The 17,347-nt window shown below is 44.5% G+C and overlaps 1 protein-coding gene across 1 annotated transcript in view; it reads left to right on the top strand.

Annotated features, from left to right (window-relative positions):
- Positions 1 to 17,347, top strand: part of Dner (delta/notch like EGF repeat containing) — a 296,201-nt gene that overhangs the window by 233,427 nt on the left and 45,427 nt on the right. The gene's annotated exons all lie outside the window — the stretch shown is intronic.

Below are 17,347 nucleotides of genomic sequence, written 5' to 3'. Positions count from 1 at the left end.
TTGTGACAGATGACATTCTGCCCCAAGGAGGGAGAGACTGGTGTACATGTGTTTAAATAGATTTTGAATCAACACCTGTACCTCCGAGCCATTGCTGAGTGGAAGGCGGTCTTCCTAGGTTCTTAGCTGGATGTGTCACATCTATGGACATTTCAGGGCTAAACTCACCTGAAATTCCCCTGGAGATTCTTTTTCTACCTGTGGCTTCATATTCATTAGAGAGCCTGAGTCCAGATTCCAACCCCAATGCTTCTGGTGCTAAGGCCCCAGTGCCTGGCTTTCAAAGGTTGTGTCTCATACTCACAAATCATTTAAAAGAGTCAGTGCAACTAAGGGAAACACAGCTAAGATTTTGAAAGGTGACCCACAGCTTTTCACACATAGACTCTTAAGTCTCTGATTTTCTAAGCAGCTGATATTTTGCCAAGTTCTTCTTTCTTCTGAGCTCTGCAATACAGAGGAGGGGCTGTTTAATCTGCCTGGTAACACTGCTAGGATTCTCCAGAGGAGCAGGACACACACACACACACACACACACACACACACACACACACACTGGGGTTTATTTTAAGTAACTGGCTCTTGCAATTGTGGGGACTGGCAAATCCAAAACCCGTAGGGGAGGCTGGCAGGCTGCAAAACCAGTGCGACGTCTGTGTTGGGCTTTGAAGCTAAAAATCCTTCATCTGCAAGAACTGGAATCTTTGCTCTTTGGACCTCCAAGAGCCAGGATGATTCCTGGCCACAGTACATGGTCATCTCTACTCAGAGACTACTTTTGTAAATTTTAATACCATCTGAGAGAAAACGCCTTTAGGCATATATGTAGGTAAAATATCCGGATGCCATCATCTACCTAACCTGACAGGTACAATTAATGAGCAAAGTAATAGTTGGGGGTTCCCTGTAAACCTCAAAGTGAAATAACCCCATTTCCCCATGTGATGTTTCTGTCTTTTCTAAGTCTTCATCATCTTTCTCTGGGGAAGTCTTGGTTGACATGGTAGCATGTTGGACCTGACTTTCAGGCACGAGAACCCAAGCCCACATGTTGCAGAGCTGCACGCAGAAGAAGGAGGCAGAGCAGAGCTGTACCGTTTCCTACTTGGTGAACGCACCCCTAGGACAGCATTCTGTGTGCAGAATGTGCCATCTTACTGGACAGAACCAGATCTCATACCTGGCGCGACTAGGACTCACCATGCCTAAGTTCTCTGGAGATGTCCCAGCACATGGGGTCATCCCCCTTTAACGGCAACTGGAAGTGAACTATTGCTATTAGGAGTTTCTCCATATTAATCACCTGCCTGTGAGCACCCTCTTTCCCTACAAGCCTCACAGAGAAGACCCAAGCAGGGCAGACCAGAAAACAACCTCATTTTCTCCTTTGAATTCCTGTCTTAAACATATGAAAGTCTCTGGCGTATATAGTACTTAAAAAAATTTTAAGTGGACTATAGTTATTTGAAGATAAATTTCTCTTTCTGTGTGTGTGTGTCTGTGTGTATGTGTCAGAGAGAGAGAGAGAGAGAGAGAGAGAGAGAGAGAGAGAGATTATCCTAAGCAGAAACATACAACATATATCACTCAGCGTTTCTCTTTCTACTCTGGGAGAGCAGTTGGCAGCACTAGGAAGGCCATGCCTCTGTCTATTCACTGCAGACATAAGACACAGAGCACCCTGGGCCTCAGTTTCCTCTTTGGGTAGGAAGCTTGAGGGAGGATCCAGTGCAGCTCCTCTGTTTGTGTGGTCTTAGGGGCTATCCTTCCAACCTTTCTCACCATTCATGGGGTTTCCAGTAGCATCTTTTGAGGCAAGGTGAACTGAGACATCATTTCTATTTCACTTGCTTTACTCCTCTCTGGTAGGGTTTCACCTGTGTCTACCTGGAACATTTAGATTGGTAGTCACCTGTGGTCCAGAATCATCCCTAAGTAGCCTTGAATGCCCACAGAAAACACATCTTCTATCCCATAATACCTTCATTCATTATGTAGCCTCCAGAGGGGTTCTGGGATTGATCCCGTGAGGGCTCACTCATCAAATTTGGGACATCTAGTTGCTTCCAGAGGAATACTCTCTTAGGTGGTTGGGCGACTTTATGTGAAATGAAAAAGGGCCTTCAGTCATCTTGGCTGGGATTTACGTGTGACAAAGTGAACATGACAGGCCTGTGAATGGGAAATTTCTCGTCTTAATTTTTTTGGAGCATGTAATTGCTTTCCCACTCGTTTGCATAATAGTCGAGTCTTATAAGAATGGGTGAAATTGGGTGTCTGGCTGCAGAGTGGTGGGCTGGATCATCTTTAGAGAGAGCGAACAGATCCTGTCTCATAAATGGCAGCAGATTGAAATCATACCAGATTGGCAATTAGTTCTCATCTGAAAAAAAAAAAAAACCACACAAAGAAACCAACCATGCTATTCTGACGGCTGTGAATCAGGTCTGTCAGGTGCTCTATGTTCAAGCTTCAATTTTAGCTTAGGGCTCCCAGGGCTTCTGACGGCACTTTAATACTAAATAATAAAATGTCACCACTGAGTAATTGCTGAAATGTCATCTCCCAGTGACAGTTTTAAGTGACAGGCCACTCTTTTTTTTTTTTTTTTCTTTTTAAATTGCCAATTGAAATCTCCCAGAGGCTGGAGAACCGAGGTCTTGGAAATACTGTGTGTATTAGGTGTGAGTGTGTCAAGGGCACACTGTGGCCATTGCAGGTGGAGCCACGACATCTCATGACTAGGTACAATGGTGGCATCTTTTAGACTGCATTTTAGAGTCAGTGCTGCAGATAACCAGCATCAGCAGCAGTGGCCGACTGGAAGGAACTGGGTTCAGCTTTCTTCTGAGGGGTTTGGCTTCCCAATGCTCTTGAATGAGCACGCCCCATGTGCTTGTTGGATTGTCTCCCCCCCCCCCCCGCAGGTGAAGCTAGCTTAAAGAGCTGAAAGTGTAAGCCATTAGAGTAGCTTGTGTGTAAAAAAACATATCAAATTAGAATTTTAAGAATAATGTCTGTCAAGCCGGGCGGTGGTGGCGCACGCCTTTAATCCCATCCCAGCACTCGGGAGGCAGAGGCAGGCGGATCTCTGTGAGTTTAAGACCAGCCTGGTCTACAGAGCTAGTTCCAGGACAGGCTCCAAAGCCACAGAGAAACCCTGTCTCGAAAAACCAAAAAAAAAAAAAAAAAAGAAAAAAAGAAAAAAAAATAATGTCTGTCATGACTGTAATCTCAATGGCAGTCATTTAGACTCCTAGACCTGGGTAGGATGTTGGCCACATTTCCCAGCCAGTTCTTCTCCACCAAGGGGGCGGTGAACCAATGATATCATCCAGACAGCAAACTAAATAAAATAAGGCTCCTTCCAAATGAAATCCTGTTGCTCTTGTCCTTCGAAATCATAGGACTCAGATGCTGTTTTGTTTCTGTTTTCTACATTTGCCTCACCTGTAGGCTGCCTTTCTGCTATGTGGCGCATAAGACCCAGCAGGTGTCACTTCCTACTGTGGTTTTCGGCTTGACCACATCAGTATTCAGATAGTACCACCTGTAAGCAGAATAAAGATGAGACCTAATGGTTAGGATATTCATATCCTAATTGAACAGCAACAATGAAATTAACACACCTATAAGGATAGAACGTCATTTGTCTTGCTAATGAGTGTCTGGATACATTCAGATTCTGGGATAAGTCCAGTGGGCAACTTTTATCGCTATTAGCCAAGGGACTTCCTCTGGTTTACTGGGACAAAGACAGTACTTGTGTTGACATGCTGGGATCTGTTCCAGCTCCTTGTTCATGAGAGGTATGGATTGCGTATGAGCAGTATGCATTGTGTAGGTCCCAATCATGTGACATCCTTCCTCTTTCATCCTCCAAAATGTGCTGCCTGTTTTTATCTTTTGGTCCCCAAAAGGAAGAAATGAAGGAAGGCCTGTTTAATCATGTGCCTCTTTGTTCATGGGAACCTGCCTCATTCTTCAGAGCCTATCCACTGCAGGGCAAAAAAAAAAAATCCCAAAAATAAAAACAGTTTTAATCTACCTTGAAATGCAGATGGAATTGAGAATGTGGGAAGATATCTTGCCTATCACTTTTAGGTAGAACCTGGAGTTGTTAGGAGCTGGCCTAGTGCACACGGCATGGAGTCCCATTGATTCCTGCTGGACATCAAGATAAGCATGATGATGCCAGACATCGCTGAGATGCCATGGCAGAGTAAAATGAAACAAGACCAAACTGGAATTTTGTCTAAGACATAAAAAGACAAACATTAGCTTGGGCCTGTTAATACATGCTCATCATCCTTGCTACTTGGGGTGCTGAGACAGGATGATCATAGGTTCAAGGCTTGCCTGGGCGAACAACTGAGATCCTGTCTCAAAATGAAAAGGCAAAGCAGGACTGAAGAGATAGCTCAGTTGTAGGGCGCTTGCCTAGTGTATATGAGGATGTAGGCTCAAGCTCCAGGAATAAAACCAAACAACCCAAGGTAGCAATAACCATGTAACAATAAGATGCTGAATATTATCTTTGCTCCGTTTCTATTGTCAACTCAGTTGCCAGTTACTTCCTCACCAATTACATGTGCACACTGAATTGTCCAAAGATTTAAGGGTTACTCAGCATCTTGAACATTATATTTTCCCGATTGAGGCGATAAAGAGTTAAGGGCCAGGGGCTGGCTAGAGCTTTGTAAGGGAGGTACTTCCTGATTCATCATTCTTTGTGGAGTGAGGCCCATGGCTGTCATCTCTCTGCCCTTGACTCCCCTACATGGGGGATGATACAAAGATTGAATGTAGCTGCTCAGGGCCCAGAGCCTCTGCTGCCTCAGAATAAATAAGAAGCAGGGTTAAATGGTCATCTTTATTCTTCGAGGGTAATAAGGACTGAAAAATGAAGAATTTCTCTGGAGTCTCTGAGTGCTGGCTGTCTTTGTAGCTCCCTCAGATGAGCCCATCAAATTGAGAGTCGTTAGCCATACAGACTTGCTCTGTGAAGTGGGGCGTTGACCTTAACTGGGCTGACTGTGTCTTGAGCTGCTTCCATCTCTTGAGAATTCACTTCATGTAGATGCTGTGCTAAATGTCTGACGTGTTTCCTCTTAAAGAAATCGAGGTATCTAGAGTCCAGATGGCAGGAAGTGGAGGTAGTGGAACTCTCATGTTCATTTGTATTGGCTCGATATTACAGGCTGTTCATGACCAAAGGCTAGACTTCTTGGAAGCCTAGTTGTGGAACCCTGCTCCCTCATTAGCTGTGATCTCGGCCTCTTCAACTCTTACTTTGGCTGAACGATTACAAGAACAAATTCTCAGACTCCTCTCTCAGCATTGCCCCTAAAAACCTGGACTCCTGGATTGCAGGCAGCCTTGATTGTGGGTCAGTGAGTGACTCTTAGACAAAATTCTTCCATCCCAGGGCAGAGGCTTCTCAGTGTAACACTACAGGAAGCAGTACTCTCGTAAGTAGTTAGGACCACCTCCCCCCACTTCCTTCCTGTCTTTGCTTCACTCTGTTTTGTTTTTAAAGATTTATTTATTTATTATGTATACAACATTCTGCCTCGATGTATGCCTGCACGCCAGAAGAGGGCGCCAGATCTCAGTACAGATGGTTGTGAGCCACCATGTGGTTGCTGGGAATTGAACTCAGGACCTCTGGAAGAGCAGCCAGTGCTCTTAACCTCTGAGCCATCTCTCCAGCCCACTCTGAAGATCCATCTGTGAGCTGCTTTGTCGAGGGCAACCTGGGTTGGGAACTTGTGACTGTATTTGGCTTGATGTCTACTGGGTTCACTTAAATACAGGAGCTTGTCTTTCTATGACTCAGAGGCTACAGACACAGTCACATGACAGATGCACTGTCTATCAGCTTGGGGAGTTCCTCTTGACTGGCATCTCTCACTTCTGGGGTCTTTGATACCTACTCTTAATTTCTCTCGTCCTCCAAATCTCTGAAAGTCTCCTGCATTGATTACTGTGAAATATGGGTAGCCTAGGTCTTTTTCACATCTTCTGGAAATGCCACGGTCTCTGACATATTCTTTTCTCTTCCTACTTTTGTTGCTCTTAGTCTTCTGCCTTGAGATAGCTTTGATGTCCCAAGCTGCCCACAGTCTAGTCTCTCTAGAAATGATCACCCATCATTGTTAATAACAGTGGCTCTTCTGGACCTTGGAACTTTAGCATTGGAGACCCTGTAACAGTGTGGTATCATTGGTGATATCCATCTTGTGACTGACTCTAGGCTCAACCCCAGAGTTCATATTAGGTAACAAACATGAATGTTGTTCTACATGTCCTATTTTTTCAGTCTTCTAGCTTTCAATATTCTTGAAGAGCCTTCAGTGGTTGGATTTGTACAAAGGCCGAGGAAAATGCCCCACATTTCCCTTATTGTTTGCCATTGTACCCCATAATTTTCAGTTTGGAAAGCTCACAGTAGCTGCCGGTGCATCTACAGAATATCCTCTGTTTTAACAAAGATTCAGAGCATTCGGGTTCACCTGGAGAAGACTGACACATGGCCCTTCCCTCCCTCTCTCCTTTTCTTTCTTTTAATTGTAGCCCACCATCAAATGGCGAGTACAGGACACCATGATGCTCCGAGCTCTCACTCAGTACCTCTTGTGTGATGCCACAGTCCTCTTCTTTAAACGTCTACTTGGCTTTATAGGAGTTGACTAACAGATCCTTTAAAAATTTGTATTTATTTTACGTGTGTGTGTGTTTAGGTTGAATGCATGTCTGTGTATATCATGCATGCCTGGTGCTCATGGAGGTCAAAGAGGGTCCTGGGTCCCTGGAACTGAAGCTATGGATGGTTGTGAGTTGCACTTCAGATGATGGGAATTGAGCTCAGGTCCTCTGGAAGAGCAACCAGTGCTCCAACCTTTTGAGCCATTGCTCCAGCTCCTGGACTTGTCTTTGTTTATTTGTTTGTTTTTGTTTTTGTAAGACAGGGTTTCTCTGTAGCTTTGGAGCCTGTCCTGGAACTAGCTCTTGTAGACCAGGCAGTCCTCAAACTCACAAAGATATGCCTGCCTCTGCTTCTAAAATGCTGAGATTAAAGGTGTGTGCCACCACCGCCTGGTCTTAAAGACAGGTTTAATGCGCAAAACAATCACACACCATTTTGGATTTAAAGGGGTATTTATTTTAGGGGTAAAACTTACAGAACACCGACAGCCAGGAAAGGAGTCTAGTTGCTGAGCAAAACCACCACTAAGGAGAAGACTAAGACCCCAGGTCACATCACAGCCACTGTCAAGAGCAGAAAGAAATGAACACCTAGTGCTCAGCCAGCTGAGTTCACTCAGAACAGTTTGCAACACCCTGCCTAGGAACTGGGGCCGCCCACCCTCGGTTGGGTCTTCCTATATCAGATAATCCCTCACAGACAAGCACACAGGCCAACCCCTGCAGACATCATTCCAAGACTCTAGAAAGAGTCCAGCTGATTCTACGTGGTGCTGAGGGGACCACGCAGTCAGCCTGTTGTAAATGGAGAGGCCTGAGCCCCACCCTGAGAGTTTCTGAGTCTCAGGAGGACCTAAGGACTTGCGTTATAACACATTCTCAGGGGAATCTGTTGCTTGCTGGCCTAGGAACTGTGCCACGAGAACCTCTACTACAATGCAGTAAGTGGAGACACATCAAGGTATATATATGGGCCGAGTAGCACCACCTTAAATTCTTGGGACTAAATGTGATTTGGATTTAAGATCTTTTTAATTTTGGGATATTTGGAGGCACATAATGATAAATTTTGAGGGTTTATCCAAACAATAATTTTTAATTTTTTCCATACTTCTATAGGAGACTATAAATGATCTGATGTAATATTTTGTAATAATTATGTGCACTTTGCCTCTAATGCATCATGAGGTTAGGTGAGAAATTTTTGACTTGTGCTATCATGCTGACTCTGGGAATATTTCAATTTTTTGGAGCATTTCAGATTTCAGATTTTAGGATTAGGTCAGTTTATTAAAATGAAATTTAATCAACTGTGAAATAAATGAAAAGCAATTAATCTTTTGAAAAAAATGCTCCAATGCCTTAACCCTTCACAATTTGTTTATATATATTATATATACTTATGCATATACATAAAATTGTGTGTGTGTACATGTTATCTCCTGGTTCCTTGCACTACAGCCTCCATCATTTGTTCTCTGTGTTGGTCCAGCCTCTTAGCTGGACACAGAAACATCTAGCATGGGAAACCTTTTTCTTCTTGGGTTTCCCCCCCATCTTTGCCTAAACCATAAGCCAAACCTCATCAAAATCATCTTTCAGATCATTTGAGCAGTACTGTCTCGTCAGGATTAGTACTAAGAGGCATTTCTATTGAAAAGGATCTTTTTAGAGCCTGTGGGTGATTAGTTTGCTTTAGGATGAGTAATGTTCATTGCAGATATCCTATATTCAAAGGACACATTGGTGAATTCAGTCATGAATGGTAGCAAGGGAACATTTGAGTATCTAGTGTTGTTCTTAAAGGGAATAGGATTTCTTCTTTAAATGCAATTTGATTGGTTGACCCTCATATTCTGGCACCATATAGTCTTCATAAAAGACATCCTTTTATGGTGCCTCTGTGATTAAATTTTAAAGACCCCCCCCCACTATGTATCCAGTTTAGATCGTAGGTAGAATCCACCCTCTAGTGGCCAAAAGCGACACGAAAAAGTCGTAAGAGAATAAAAGGGGGGGGGGGATTGTAACCTAGTTCTGAATGCAATCTTAAGAGAATTCTTTTCAGGCCAATGTTTACGTCAACAGATTGCTAGAAAATTCTCAAGATGATGATCAAGTTTAAGATTGCCTGTACATAGCAAGCACTTCTGTGTGGCAGGCACATGGCAGAGCTCACTTGACTTTTGATGCTCTTTGTAACCACGGCTGTGCCACCCACATGTCATCAGCGATGTCATGGCTGACATGACTCTTTGTTTGTCCTTACATGTGTTTGGAAGGAGAATTCTGCTTGTTGCTATAAATAGATTGCTGGTGGTTTGTTCTAGTCCAATGCATTTCTCCTTCGAATATGATTTATAATTTACACACTTAATCTAGAGAAACTTCTGGGTTTTAAACAAAAATGTCCCCGATGATTGACTAGTTAGTATAACTCTTGTTTTTAAAAGCATTTTCTTTATTAGTGATCCCCCTTGGTGTGGTGGCTGCTTCCTATGTCTGAATAAGGCTTGTCCTTTGCTTTATAGACTTTGAGAGTTCCCCTCATCCCATCTCTTAAAAAGTCTATAATGAAGTCAGGCCTTTTCTTGGTATTTCCTATTGTCTCACAGTTCAGCAGGAATTAGCCATAGAATGTGATCATTATTTCCTTTGTAACTTGAAGCAGCACTTAAATTGGCCATGCTATATAATATCAAGAAAGTGGGGATGATAAAATCCTTCATATTACATAAATAGCATACTTCTGCTATAGATAATTATAAAACTTGAACACGTACACTTAAATATATAAGACCAAACAGCCATTGTCAGTTTTGGAAAATGCATATTTGCTCAAACCAGACATGGAAAAAGAGAATTCTTCTGCATTTATGAATGCACAGGTTACTCTGCCCTAGGATTTCCTTAGCAAATTTAATTCACCAGTGTGACCAGGCATCTTCTTTATTTACTAATCTGTGTCTTGAGGAGCATAAAACGAACGATTATAAAGAGAAAATGCGGAACGTACATTCAGGTATTGAGCAGTGATTCAAAATTCTACTTCCCAGTGGGAAACCAGATCCATCCTGGAGGTCACTCTCAGGTGACGAGGTTGCAGAAAAGTGGGCTTTGAAAAAGTCAAAGGTAAAAGCATGACTCGTATTAGAAAACTCCCGGCCTTTGAGTTGCTGGTTTGTGAGCTGGGCCAACCAGCCGGGCACTATGGAATGCTGAGCTAGTATTATCTGGTGTTTTTTTTTTTTTTCTTTTTAAGTGAGGTTGTGTGTGAGTGTGAGTGTGTATGTGTGTGTTTGCTGCCTGTGTGATGTGGTGCTTTAGAGCAATGGCATCTTTCAGCATTCAGATACTCAGAGCTTTTACAGTATTTGTGAACCTGCTCCTCTTTTCTGGAACATGACACCTAGGGTATCTGTTTAGATAATATCTGTACTTTGGGCCACATGACCACATAGCAAGTGGATCAGGTGCTTACTGCATGGCAGACATTGTGCTAGGTGCACTCTTGTGTCAGAACCTCATGGGCAGGGTCAAGCGCATGACAGCTTCCTCCTTTGTTAGCATCGACTTCACTGTTTGGCAATCAGCACACCCTCTCATGAAAACAAACTCATTATTTTCTTCTCAGATCATCTGATTTTCCGAAAGAAACTGTCAGTCCCTTTTGTTAACTTAAGGTTAGCTTCTAGAAAGTGCTTTGCGTGCCTTCCTGCTCCCTCACTCTCTTCAGCCACTTCCCACTAATGGATTTGACTGTGTTGGGAAGTTTGTAGAGCAGAAATTGGCCTCAGTAAATGCACCCTCTTACAGCCCTCAGAACATTCTTGTGGAAGTTCAAGCTAAGACCAGGCAGAAGCCTGGGGTGGCCCTCATACTCTCTCTCCTTCTCACAGTCTGCTCATCACTAGATGTTTCTGGTTTACGTTTTACATAGCTCTCAGCAATGCCCTGGCACCACCCTCATCCTTGTTGGGATCCCTGGTCATTGTGGTAGCCTCGTCAGTGGTCCATCTCCTCCCGAGTGTTTAAAGAAATGCTCTGCTCTGTAAAAAAAGCCATCACCCAACAACTCTCAGTACCCCAGGGCTCCCTGCCTTAAGTGATTTTCACTTGCAAGCTCACAGACCCTCTTATTAACAGAGAAGGATTATATCCTTCATGCCTATCTCTTAACTACCATGGGTGAGGTGGAGGAGTTGATCTTCTGAGAACTGGCCTAGACTTGAATCTAAGTCATAGATGTTCCATTTACCTGCTCACATTGAAAAGAGGGGAAAACTTAGTATCCTTGAAGAAACCTCCCCATGTCTCACTGACTGCGGCTTGACTGCAAAGTAAAAACACAGAAACAAAAAAGTTCTTTCAAGCTGCCTTTGCCCTGAATCCAGGTGGAGCTGGGGCCTAAGCAGCGAGTCTTGGCCTGATTGCATTGAGCCTGTGGCTACTGGGTTTGGGTGATCTCATCAGCTTTCTTCCTTTGAGGCAGGACGAAGGATGGATGGCCCCCTGCTTCCCCCAAGGTGACAGTAATGGATGAGTTGCTGGGATTTGTCACACCATGTGTGAAAGCCATCTGGCTACAACCAGAGCCTCAGAGTTTGGGATTTTTCAGGGGGTGACAACATGACGGGCCAGGCAAGGAGAAGAACTAGGGAGTAAACAGTGTGGGTGGCAGCCATCTTACGCTGGTGTTTAAATGATGTGAAGCCTGCGGGGGTGGGGGGGGGAGGTAAAGAACTGGCCGTGGGAGGTCTTGCTTCCCAGTGGAGTGAGTCAGGTGAGCACCACTTCAGACCAGAACTGCAGGTGTTTGGGAGCTTCCCCCACCCCCTTTTCTGAAACTGTAAGCAAGCCTCCAATTAACGCTTTCTTTCCTAAGTGTTGCCTTGTTCATGGTGTCTCTTCGCAACAATGCAGCAGAAACTAAGACATGGCTCCTTCTTGTAGCCCGACATGTACCCCAGCCTGTGTGGTGATTTTGTATTCACGTTCATGGCCTGTCCTTTTCCTTCATTTGTTTTTCTCCTTGTCCAGCTTCTCTGGTAATGCTCTCCTACAGACTCGCCTCACTCATCCTGGAGACATCTCTTCATGCAGTCAACTTGATAACCAAGAGTTCTCATCATATCCAGGCTCATGGCCAAAAGGCAATAGACTTCTCAGTACCTCAGAACCACCAGTAGGGGTGCTAGACTTACTCTTGCCATAACCCCATTGGTTGGTATAAACTTAGTTCCAGATGAATCCAGTGTCCATCTCCTGTTGTGGACCAGCACTGCTGGGGAGCATCATCCAGGGCTGGTATTATAATCAGATTTCAGTGGCAGATGCAACCTGGGGACTGATGCTCAGTCTCTTTTTCTCTGATAATTTCTTGTTCTCCCTTTGCAATTATCTGAAACTTTCATATCCCCAGCTCCCTTCAAATCATCCTTACCTTAACGAATCTAGGATGGTTGCTCTCAAAACGAACTTCTGCCCTTCGGACCATGGCTGGAGACGGTTGGGTCATCACCTCTGGAGTAAGAATGCTGCTGAGATTCAGTGCGTAGTTGTCAGGGCTGTGCCTGACACCCTACAATTCACAGGAAAGTGCCCAATAGTGAAGTGTGATAGGCTCCAAAATATCAATACAGTGCCCCATTTCCTGCCCCCACTAATATTTGCATCTATTCCTGAGTCCCCGGTGAATGGCCTGACACCATGTGCCAAACTCTTTCTAAATGGTCACCCTTTGGTGTCTGCAGGACATGGTTCCAGCACACAAATATAACATTTAAGATCTGGAGATGCTCAAGCCCCTTGTAGAAAATAATATTGTATTTGCACACAATCTGCATACTCCCTTTTGTGTATTTAAGCCATCTCTATTTGTTTTATGCTTCCTAGTATTGTGTAAATAGTACATAAATGCTTGTTTTGCTGTATGATTTAGGGAGAATATAATTCTGTATATGTTTAGTCGAATACAACTGTTTTTCCAAATAGTATTTAACTATGGTAGGCTGAGTCCCTGGTTGTGGAACCTACAGACATAGAGGACAGGGTGTACTATGGGTTCAGTATGGGTACGCTGGGATGATTCATGTCGCACATGGGGTAAAGAGAGATGGTACTGAGAAGGGCATGTGGTTTATGACTTACTTAGATGGTTTACTTCGGCAACTTCCCATGTAAAGTTTACAGGCCACAATTTACTGTAGGTCAATGAGACTGCAAAAACCAAAACTTGAGATAAGGGGAGAGTACTGCAGAGACATAATGAAGAAGCTCTGAAATGGGATCTTATGGGTGAATTGTATCCCTTTCCAAATTCATGTTTGGAAGCTTTGACTCCAGTGTGATTATCTATGGAGACAGGGCCCTTGAAGAGGTGATGAAAGGAGTTGTGGGGACAGCTCATGTATGAAGTACTCGCTGTGGAAACACAAGGACCTGAGCTTGGGCTCAGAACCTACCCAATGGCTCACACAGTGCTGGGGTGGGGTGGGGGGGGCAGGGGAGAGCGCAGTGAGACAGGTAGAGCCCTGGAGGTCGCTGGCCAGTTAGGCAACACTGTCTCAAAAAAAACCCCAAGGTTAACGGCACTGAGGGATGATATCTGAGGTTGATCTCTAGTCTTTGCACACATATGCAAACATGTGCATGCTATACAAACATGCACATACATGAACATGGAAAGAGGTCATTAAAGTTCAAAAGGGTCCCAAGGGTGAGGTTGTAACCCAGTAGCTATGGTGGAATACCCCAGCAGTGTTCGTTGGCAGGGACAAGGCTGTGTGACGATACAGCAAATAGCGGCTACCTGCCAGCTAAGGACAGATCAACCTGATGCCCTTGTTCTTGGACTTCCATTCTGTACAACCGTGAGAATTCAGTTTCTGTTATTTAACCTATCCAGTATGTGTTGTTTTGTTATGGCTGCCCTAGCAGGTAGACACACAAGACAATGTATTTTGGGACAACATGGGGAAGCAGGAAGAGCACATAGGATTTAATGTGTGGTCACAATCAACTTCTTTACCCTTAACTTCTCGCTTTTAAGTTGGGACTAGTTATGCCTTTTTATGGTTGCTTTGTTCTGGGTACAGGGTTTCATTAGACCCACCCTGGCCTCGAACTCACTGTGTAGGTGAGGATGACCTTGAACTTTTCATCTTCCTGCTTCTGCCTCCCAGTGCTGGGATTATTAGTATACACTGCTGTACCTGGTTCATGTGGTACTGGGGATGGAATCCAGGGCTTCTTGAATGTTAGGCAAAGCTCTCTACTGACTGAGATACATACTTACTTTTGGGTTTTGATAAAGATTCAGCAACACATGCAAAGGGGCCTGTCTTAGTTACTATTCTACTGCCATGAAGAGTTACCATGATCAAGGCAGACTATAGCTCAGAGCATCTAATTGGGGCTTGCTTACTTTTTTGGAGGGTTAGTATACAACTATCACGGCAGAGACTGTGGCGGCAGGCATGGCACTGAAGCAGTAGCTGAGAATTTACATCATGATCTTCCTGCAGGAGACAGGAAAAGAGAAACTGGGCCTGGTGTGGGCTTTTGAAACCTCAAAGCCTACCCTTAGTGACACACCTCCTCCAAGAAGGCCACACCTCTCAATCCTTCCTAAACAGTTCACCTCCTCGGGACCGAACATTCCATTGCCTGAGCCTTTGGGAGCCCTTCTCATTTAAGCCACCACAGGGCCTGACACCAAAGCAGGCGCTACTCACTTGCTACTGGGCCTGGAGAACCTTGCTATGCAGCTTTGTGTCTGGGGCACCTAGGACTCTTGGAATGTCATAGGCACATGTGAGCTGTCGGGAGCAGTTTGGATCCAGGAACACTGTTCTGACTTGGTGGATTTCCATCCAAGACATGCCTGGCATGGCTGTGAACACTGCAGCTACAGCCTTAGCCTCCTGTTCTAGTAGAGGAGGAAGTGGTAAGTGCTCAGTTGATGATTGCAGACACTTCCGAATGGTAAGATGGAGATCAGTGTAGAGTATTGGCTTCACATTGCAAGGCTGGAGTGATGGCTCAGTTGGGAATGTGCTGGCTGCTCGTACTAGAGGACCCAAGTTCAGACCCTCAGAGCCCATGTGAAGAGCCAGAAACAGTAAGCAACAAGTGTCTGTAGACTAAGCAGGCAAGGGCAAGACAGGCTGATCTCTTGAGCTCACGTAGCATCCAGTCTAGCTGATCAAGTAAGCTCCAGGTTCAGAGACAGACCTTGTCTGTGGTGCATACATGCACGCACGCACAAAGTTACACTCTCTCCTGGGGTTCTGCTTCATCACGCTCTGCTTTATTCCCATGAGACAGGATTTCTCACTGAGCATGGAGCTAGGCTGGTGACCAGTAAGCCCCAGTGAGCCGCCTGTCTCTGCCGCTGCCCCACTGTGCCAATGTCACAAGTGTGTGCTGCCACAGTGGGATTTTTTTAAAATGTGGGTGCTAGGATCTGAACTCAGATCTCTATGCTTGTGTAGCAGATGCCCTTATCTACAGAACCATCTCTCCAGCCTCTTCTGTTAAAAAAAATTCATTGGACTAGCCATTGCTGTGGGAGCTGCGGTGGGCTGTGTTCCCGCCCAGCTCCGCATGGCTAGCTTATGCCCCAAAATAATTACATGGGAACTGTATTCTTCTAAACACTGCCTCGCCCATTAGTTCCAGCCTCTTATTGGCTAGCTCTTACATGTTGATCTAACCCATTTCTAATATTCTGTGTAGCACCACGAGCTGGCTTACCAGAAAAGATCTTAACCTGCATCTGTCTGGAGTGGGAGAATCATGGCGACTGCCTGACTCGGCTTCTTTCTCCCAGCATTCTGTTCTGTCTACTCCGCCTACCTAATTTACCTAATCAAAGGGCCAAGGGAGTCTCTTTATTTAACCAATAAAATTAACACAAAACAAAAGACTCTCCCCCATCAAGCCATAGTTTTCAAACCCCGGGCTTACTGCCCTGGGTTAATTTGTTTGCTTGAATTAATTATCAGTAGGTTGTAGCCGCTTCATTTCTCAGAGCCCCTGTCTTTTGGAAGGAATGCCTTTTAATTCAAACAGTACAACTTAGGGCTCTTTGGCAACTAGTGTAAAGAGTGCCTTGACATTTCTGTAAAGGCATTTAAATGTTACTGTCTCTGAAGAAGCAATTTTAGAATATGAAACCTTTACCTCCACCCCCACCCGGGCAAGGAAGAAAAATATCTCCAGCTTAATTGTATCTGTGAAATAACTTCCACGTTTGCTTTTCATGATGCTCCTGGAAGATAATGGTGCTCTTTGCAAATTACAAAATAATTATGGATAATTTCATGAAACTTGCTTTGGATTTGTGTCGATGTAAATGACACCTCATTTTACAGGACAAGGGTACGTGCAGAGTCAGTTATTATCCTTCCTGATTGATAAAAGATTTGCTGGAGAGCAAACAGTTGGAACAATGCTACCCAGGACGGTATCTCGAGGGCATATAAGGTCCTTTTGGTAGGTGTGGGGTCAAACCCAGGTTCTGTATGCAAGGCAAATGATCTTCCAGCTGAGTTATATCCCTCATAAAAGTCCTTTAGGAAAAGGAGTCCAAAGACACTGGATTCTCTCTCTCTCTCTCTCTCTCTCTCTCTCTCTCTCTCTCTCTCTCTCTCTCTCTTTCTCTCTGTGCATGTGTGTCTGTGTGTTTGTGTACAGGTACATGTGCACATACATGTATGAATGCGGAGGCTAGTTGTATTGTTCCTCAGGCACTGCATCCTCCTCTTTCTCCTCCCTCCTCCTCCTCCTCCTCCTCCTTCTTCTTCACCACAAGATGCCTTAGTATTACTATTGCTGTGATGAAACACCATGACCAAAAGCAAGCTGAGGAGGAAGGGGTTTATTTAACTTATGCTTCCATTATCATTGAAGGAAGTCAGGACAGGAACTCAAACAGGAGAGAAACCTGGAAACAGGAGCAGATGCAGAGACCATGGAGGAGTGATATTTACTAACTTACTCTTCATGGCTTACTCAACCTGCTTTCTTATAGAACCCAGGACCACCAGTCTAGGGATGGCACCACCCACAATGGGCAGGGCCCTCCCACATTAATTACTATTTAAGATAATGCTCTACAGCTTTGCCTGTTTTTTTTTTTAAATATAACTTCCATTTTATTTTTCCAAGGTGTTTCTTCTTCTGTCCTTATGAAGCCACCTCTTTGCACCTTGATGGAAGCTGTGGTGCAGGACCAGCAGGACTAAATCATGGTGGGGGTGTTCAGTCTTTCCAAGTTTCACGTGATCATTTCCTGACCACCTTGCCATTCATAAATGGCGTGGCTCACACAGTAATGCAGCTTGATGTAGAGTTTGGGAACACATAAGAATCAAAGACACTTGCTTTGGCTTTGTCCCTGACAAATGGTCTTGTCCTTGGGCACACACCGGGCATCCTCCTCCTCCTCCTCCTCCTCCTTCTTCTTCTTCTTCTTCTTCTTCTTTCTTCTTCTCCTTCTCCTCCTCCTCCCCTTCTTCCTCTCTCTCTCTCTCTCTCTCTCTCTCTCTCTCTCTCTCTCTCTCTATCTCTTTCTTTCTTTGGAACCAAGACCAGAGAGCTTACAGTATGATCTTACAGAGACATTTTCTCAATT

The sequence above is a fragment of the Alexandromys fortis genome, unplaced genomic scaffold (assembly GCF_014885135.2).
Source record: "Alexandromys fortis isolate MF-2015 unplaced genomic scaffold, M_Fortis_MF-2015_v1.1 scaffold_40, whole genome shotgun sequence".
NCBI classification, from domain to species: domain Eukaryota; kingdom Metazoa; phylum Chordata; class Mammalia; order Rodentia; family Cricetidae; genus Alexandromys; species Alexandromys fortis.
This window is presented reverse-complemented; position numbering and strand designations above follow the sequence as displayed.